At 38.5% G+C, this 6,583-nt stretch overlaps 1 pseudogene; it reads left to right on the forward strand.

Annotated features, from left to right (window-relative positions):
* The first annotated feature begins 226 nt into the window (after positions 1 to 226).
* Positions 227 to 691, forward strand: LOC102855196 (annotated as a pseudogene).
* The last annotated feature ends 5,892 nt before the right edge of the window (positions 692 to 6,583 follow it).

Raw genomic sequence — 6,583 nt, forward strand, 5'->3', positions numbered from 1 at the left:
AGAGTAAAGGAAATGGCAAAGATCCAGGGAGACCAGAAAAGACAGGGCAAAGATGCAATAGTGCAATGGTGATTAATCTTATAAAACATAAAAAATGGGAATGGTTGTATAATATATAATATAAATGAAGAATGATGTGAAGCACAGTGTATACAAACTTTGTAAGAAAATCAATAAAGAGAATTTTAAAATTATTTAGGAAATGCATCCCTGTTATTTTATCAATATGAGCTCCATCGGCCTCAGACATGACCTATCTGCCTGTACATTTTCACCTGATGGAAGAATTTTTCAAGCTGACTATGATATGGAGTCTGTGAAAAATAGCAGTACAGCTACTGGAATCAGGTGTAAAGATGGTGTTGTATTGGGGGTAGAAAAATTAGTCTTTTCTGAACTTTATGAAGAAGGTTCCAATGAACAGCTTTTTAATGTTGATCAGCATGTTGGACTGGCAGTAGAAATCTTGTTGGCAGATGCTGGGTCTTTAGCAGACACAGTAAGAGAAGAAGCTTCGAACTTCAGATCAAACTTCGGCTATCACATTCCATTAGAACACCTTGAAGACAAAGTGGCCATGTATGTACATGCATATATGCTCTACAATGCTGTTAGACCTTTTGGCTGCAGGGCTACTGAGGCTGTGCTATTTGTAAAGCCAGGCATGCTGCAGAATTTACATAGCACATGATGAAGTTAAGGACAAAGCTTTTGAGCCAGAGCTCAGCTGAGTTGGTGAATTAACTAAAGGAAGACATGATATTGTATCGAAAGACGTAAAAGATGAAGCAGAGAAATATGCTAAGGAATCCTTGAAGACAGAAGATGAATCGGATGATGACAATATGTAACATGTATTTCACCATCTATTCTTTTTGTAATTTCTACTCTGCTCAGATGTAACCTATTTAGGCTTTTTGATTATTACATACCCTCTGGCCCAATTTTTATTAAACATTTTTTTTGGTCCTGTAAAAAAAAATAGTATTTTGCTTATTCAAGAATTTTGTAAAAATTCAGACTTAAAAAAAATCATTTAAATATTCATACTTTTAAAAGTATCCTTTAGGGAGCTCTGGTGGTCTAGTGGCAAGAAGCTGTACTGCATTCCCCGAGGTATGTAGTTTGAATCCACCAGATGCTCTGCTGGAGAAGGAGGGACAATCTCCCTGTATCAGTCAGATCTGATTTGATGGTACACGCACAAAAAAGAAAAGTATCCTTAACATTTTTAGAATGATTAAATATTATTAAATTATAGGAATGTATAACATTTTTACTCACCAACTTTCTAATGATAGACATTCAATTTAGTTTTCTGTCTGTTACAGATAAGGCTGCAGTAAGCTGCCACTTTGGTGAGCTAGCAGCAGCTGTATGATTACAAAGTTGTGGTTATTTATCCTTTCTAAAACAAAGTGATTACTGGATCAAGAATATGTATATATAAAATTTGAGAAAATGAGAACTGAAGCACAAACGGAGATTTGTACGCCAGTGTTCATAGCAACATTATTCACCATTACAAGAACATGAAAATATCCCAAATGTCCAACCACAAACTAATGAATTGAGAAATTAATGGTATATTCACACAATGGAATACTATGCAGCATGCAAGAACAATGGTTTTGTAAACTTTTACCTAACTTGGAAGGGACTGGAGAGCATTATGCTGAGTGAACTAACTCAGTCTCACAAGGATAAATATTGCATAAAACCATTATTGTAGAATGAGTATAAGGATCCAAGAGGGGTAGGAGAGGGTGGAAGCAGAGTGATGAGAATGTGCAGGGGGCGAGGGGCGAGGAGATTAATCATGGGGCTGTACAATTTGATGGGGGGGCGGTGAGGGAAATTGAAAAACTTTGTTCCTGAAAACAATATATTCCAACTTTGTAAATAAACTAGTAGAAAATTTAAAAAAGGACATGTACATTTGAAAGTTTTTTTCATAACCATTGTCAAATTTCTCATACTGCCCCTCCTTTAAAGAAAAAGGGAAAAATCGACCCAAATCCACTACCACCGAGTTGATTCTGACTCCGTAGAATTCTCTACCTTTCTCCTGTTGGGCGGTAGTTGATTCAAACTACTGAGGTTTCTACTGATCTTTCCATTAGAAGCCAAACACAATTTGGACTACAGGACCAGGGTGCCTTATTTTCATGTTTCTCAACACGGTCTATGATAGCCATAGTTCCAGTAGACATATTCTAAGTAAAACACATTCTTTTTCTTTTCGTTCTTATGCACAAAATTAACCAAATCTTGCTCCTTTTCCTGTCTCACTTTTATTCCGTATTTCACACTCAGATTGGTGTTTGAAATTCTTCCCACCTAAATCTCAGTGTGTGGTCTAAGGCTGCTGACCCTTCTTTCTGCAAATACTTTACTCTTTATCAGAGAGGAATGCAATGCTTCATTTGACTCTGGCTTGACAGACCCAAGGTTTGGCAATAAACTCCTCTTGTCTTGCTTATCAGATCTGAAGGTCAGAGGTAAATTTTTGAATCCAAGTACTATTTTGACACTGGAAGCCAAACATTCCCTGTTCATCAGAAAGATCACAAAGCTTCATTGTTTTCTCTTGCTAAACACGTTTCTGGGAATCCTTGATTTATTATAGCCTTCTGTGGGGTTTGCATAATGACCTTCTACAATGTGATAAGGGAAAGATTGATTTTGCTGTCTTCTTATAAAAGAAAACACAACTTCCCTATATGAAAAATTATCCATTCCAAGTGCTTTGAACAGTGATGCTGCCAGAACCAGCTGTCTTTGATCTTGATCCCAGTGGGCTGAGAGTAATTCTGATGGCTTAGATCCGTGTCAATCATTCCAGCAACAAACACACTGAGTTACACTGATTTGATTAGGAATTCTGTGAATAGCTGGAGAATCAAAAGAAACTACTTACACACACATATTCTAAGATTCTGCCTTATCCACATTTATTGAACACATCTAGCTAAACATTTGTTTAAGCAAACAAATTTATGAGGCACAGAAAGGGCCTGATGTTTAGCTAGCACAGAATTCCAGTACTAAGATTTTTTTCAGAAGACAAAGATGATTGGGTGAAACTAGACTTTCAGACATGTGCAGCAAGGAGTTACCTGACTGACCAGTGACCTAAACTGATCAAAGAAGCAAGCAATACCCAAATCAATGACCAGAGTGATGTACACATGTGGCAACATCTCATAATGAGTCTTGCCATCACCTCCCAGACTCCCTTGCACCAGAGTCCGTTTTTTTTGTTTTGTTGGCTGCAAAGTAGGAAGGAAAATGACAATCATCAGATTGAAGATGTGCAAACATCATGCCTCACTTTCAACCCTCCTGGGAAGAAACACCCTAAAGCTTCAAAGCATTTAATGCTTGGTGAGACATTCTTCTGTTCCTCCTAGGTCTTACATGTTATCTCCTTGAAGATCTTCCTTATTCTCTAAAAAAAATCTATACCTTTCCTTTCACATAGCTGTCTTGTTTCCTAGTAATTATTTAGACCTGACATCTGACAACCTAGCATTAATTTAGAGCCTTGTTGACCAAATCAACAGGCTTCATGTTGCTAGTGGGTCTGTGAAAGGAGCCAGTGCAATGTGGGAATGGTGGTGGCTGAGTCTCACTTTCTACCCTCTTCATAAGGAAAACTGTCCCCATCAATAATATCCATTCTGTTGTGATATGCTGTCAAGTCAGCTGCGATTCATAGCAACCCTATGTACAACAGCCCTAAACCCTGGTCTATCCTTTAACAAGCTTATTGTTTTCCATGCACCTACCTCCATTACCCCAGTGACAGAATCAATCCATCTCATCGAGCGCCTTCCTCTCCTGTGCTGTCACTCCACCCTCCCAAGCATGACATCCCTCTCCTTGTAACATGTCCAAAGTATACCAGATCAAGTTTCAGAATCCTTGCCTCCAAGGAGCAGCCTGGTTTCACCCTCTCCCGGGAGAACTTGTTTGTTCTCCTAGCAGTCCATGGAATATTCAATACTGTTCTCCACCATCACAGCTCAAAGGCACCAACTCTCCTTCTATCATCCCTAGTCATTGTTCGGCTCTCTGATGCATAACAAGTAATTGCAAAGGCAATGGCCTGTATCGGGTGCACCTTTATCTCAGGATTGACATCGTTGTTCTTCAGTACTTTGGAGAGTTCTCTGACAACAGACTTTCCCAGTGCAATTCATCTTTTAATTTCCTGACTGCTGGTACCCAGAGTGTTGATTGTAGAGCCATGCAAGCTCAAGCTTTCAAAAATCTCAGTTTCGTCACCATCTATCATGATGCTGCCACTCACCCAGTGGTGAAAATCTTTGTTTTCTTGATGTTGAGCTTCAATCCATATTGAAAGCTGAAGTCCTTAACCTTCTGTAGCAAGTTCTTCAGGTCCTCCTCAGTTTCAGCAAGCAGGGTTGTGTCATCTGCATAACGCAGATTGTTGATGAGTCTTCCTCCAATCCAGATGCCACACTTCTCACCATAGAGCCCAGCCTCCCAGGTAATCTGTTCCACATATAGATTGAAAAGATACAGAAATAGGACACATCCTTGACACACACCTTTCCCAATAGCTGCTATGTCAGACACTACCATCCCCCTCATCCCCCATGCCCTTGCACCTATTTCCACTAATCACTGGGTTCTATATTCCTGGCTGACTCACAGACTTTACTCATAGTTGTGATAACAAGAGACAACTCTTTATTAAGGAAGTAAGTTGGATAGTGGAGGAGGCAAAGAATATTACCCAATCCAAATGCAGGTTTTAGTCCAGCAGTGCCAGTACACAATTTCTCAATTAATCAAAGTCCTGGTTCATTTATTAGACCAGATCATATAGCAAGGTTTTTTCTTAGAGCAGTTATAAGTCAGCTTCTCCTTCAATCACCCAGGAAGAACAAACAATAACCTTTAACTGTGACCTTTATCTCCAAGCTCCTCTCTTTATACCTTGCCACAGTTGTTTTTGTTTTGTTTTGGTTTTTTTAGTATATATATTTTTTCATAAGGTCGCTATGAGTTGCCTACGACTCAATGACACTTAACAACAACAACAACATAGAGAGAGCTCAGTTGGCCTAGTGGAAAGAAAGTGATGCTACCAGGCCAAATGAGGGTGACTTTAATCTGCGGCTGTCAGGCCTGGTTTTAATTGGTTTTGGTCAAACATTCTTCTAGGTCATATAGCACTGGTCTGTCCATTTGCTGTACAGAGGTAACTCATGGTTGTTGTGATGCTGAACACTATAACACTGATGTGTCAAATGTGATAATGGTTACCCACAGTGGACAGTTGTTTGGTGGAGCTCCCTGATTAAAACAAGCTTGGAAGCATCCACTTCCAAAATAGCTTGCCTCCAGAAACCCTATGAACTTAGAGAAATAATGAGAGTTATGCTAGTGTTCAGATCTTTAATTCATAGGGTGGCTATGAGATGCCTATGATTTGACAACACTTAACAACAACAACATTTTTTTTATTTTAATGAAAGTTTATAAAGAATTTTGATTTCCATTCATTCATTGTTGCAGATTTTTCTCCTTGCTCCCACCAATTCGCTTTTCTCTTTGAAAAAATTTATTTCATTGCTGTCCAATTTCCCCTCACCCCAAGTCCACTTTACTATGCAGCTCTTATGTTGGACTATGGTCATGCAAATAATAACCAATCATACACTCCTCTTAAGCAGTTCTAGTCCTCATTGGTTTCAATGCAGTGTACATTATTTATCCCCTTTTTTCTTATTTTCCTGTTTTTCTCAATCCTGTTTTACAGCAGTGGCATTATGCAGTATTTGTCCTTTTGTGACTGAGATACTTCACTTAGCATAATGTCCTCCAGGGTCACCCAGTCTGCATAATATTTCATGAGTTCCTTATTATTCAGTGCTGCATAGTATTTTTTGTGTTAATATGCCACAGCTTTTCTATCCATTTATTTTTTGATAGGGACTTAGGTTGTTTCCAATTCTTTGCCATTGTGAACAACACAGCAATAAACATGGCTGTACATATATCTTTTTGGGTGGCTGTTTTGATTTCTTTAGGGTATATTTCCAGGATTGGAATTGCTGGGTCAAATGGTATTTCTGTTTTCAACTTTTTGAGAAAGTGCCATACTGCCTTCCGTGGTGGTTGCACCATTTTCCACTCCCACCAACAGTGAATAAGGATTCCAGTTTCTCTACAATCTTGCCGGCATTTGTTGTTTGCTGCTTTGTTGAATTTGTTATTGTTACTGAGGTGAGATGATATCTCAAAGTTGTTTTTGATTTGCATCAATCCTAGAGTTAGGGATTTTGAACATTTCTTTATGTGTTGGTTCACCATCTGAACATCTGATGAAGTGTCAGTTCATATCTTGTGTTGGTTTTGTGATTGGGTTGTTTACCTTTATTTTGCTGTGGTGGTCAAGTATTCTATAAATTCTAGATGTAAATCCCTTACCAGACATGTCTTTACCAAATAATCTTTCCCAGAATGTGTCTTTCCTTTTTACCCTGTTGGTAATGTTTTTTATGTCCATGGGATTTGATTCTTTAAGGTCTTATAAATTTATTTTATC

Source organism: Elephantulus edwardii, unplaced genomic scaffold (assembly GCF_000299155.1).
Source record: "Elephantulus edwardii isolate Elephantulus edwardi_28Jun2011 unplaced genomic scaffold, EleEdw1.0 scaffold00056, whole genome shotgun sequence".
NCBI lineage: Eukaryota > Metazoa > Chordata > Mammalia > Macroscelidea > Macroscelididae > Elephantulus > Elephantulus edwardii.